Here is a 582-nt window from a genome sequence, read left to right as displayed (position 1 = left end):
TTAGTCTCCTTTGTATTTGCAACCAAACAGAATTGTCCCCTTTGCATTGGCAAACCAATGACAGAAGGCAAAGCCTCCGGGGGCGGCTGTCTTATTTACCACCCTACACTGTTCAAAAGCCTTTGGGCAGTGGCGGCGCACGCCTTTAATCCCAGCACTCGGGAGGCAGAGCCAGGCGGATCTCTGTGAGTTCGAGGCCAGCCTGGGCTACAGAGTGAGTTCCAGGACAGGCGCAAAGCTACACAGGGAAAACCTGTCTTGGGGGGAAAAAAAAGGAAATAAAAAAAAAGCCTTTGGGGGTCAGTGTCTTATTTACCATCCTACACTGTTCACTGTGAAGCTAACACTGGAATTGTCTCTCTTTTTATGGCAGTAAGTATAAACCTTAGCTCTCCATCTGCAAAAAAAATGTCTTCAAGATTCAGAAGCAAGTGCAGGAGATGCTGATAATGAAAGAGATACGGTCATGGAAATAATTCACAATGAAAGGTTACCCGTGGAACTCACGCTGTAGTGGGACAGGGCATGTGGGGGTGAGCGCCGAGAAGTCAGTTATGACTAAAGGTGAGAAGAGGACCAATT

Source organism: Peromyscus maniculatus, chromosome 15 (genome assembly GCF_049852395.1).
Source record: "Peromyscus maniculatus bairdii isolate BWxNUB_F1_BW_parent chromosome 15, HU_Pman_BW_mat_3.1, whole genome shotgun sequence".
Lineage (NCBI taxonomy): Eukaryota > Metazoa > Chordata > Mammalia > Rodentia > Cricetidae > Peromyscus > Peromyscus maniculatus.
This window is presented reverse-complemented; position numbering follows the sequence as displayed.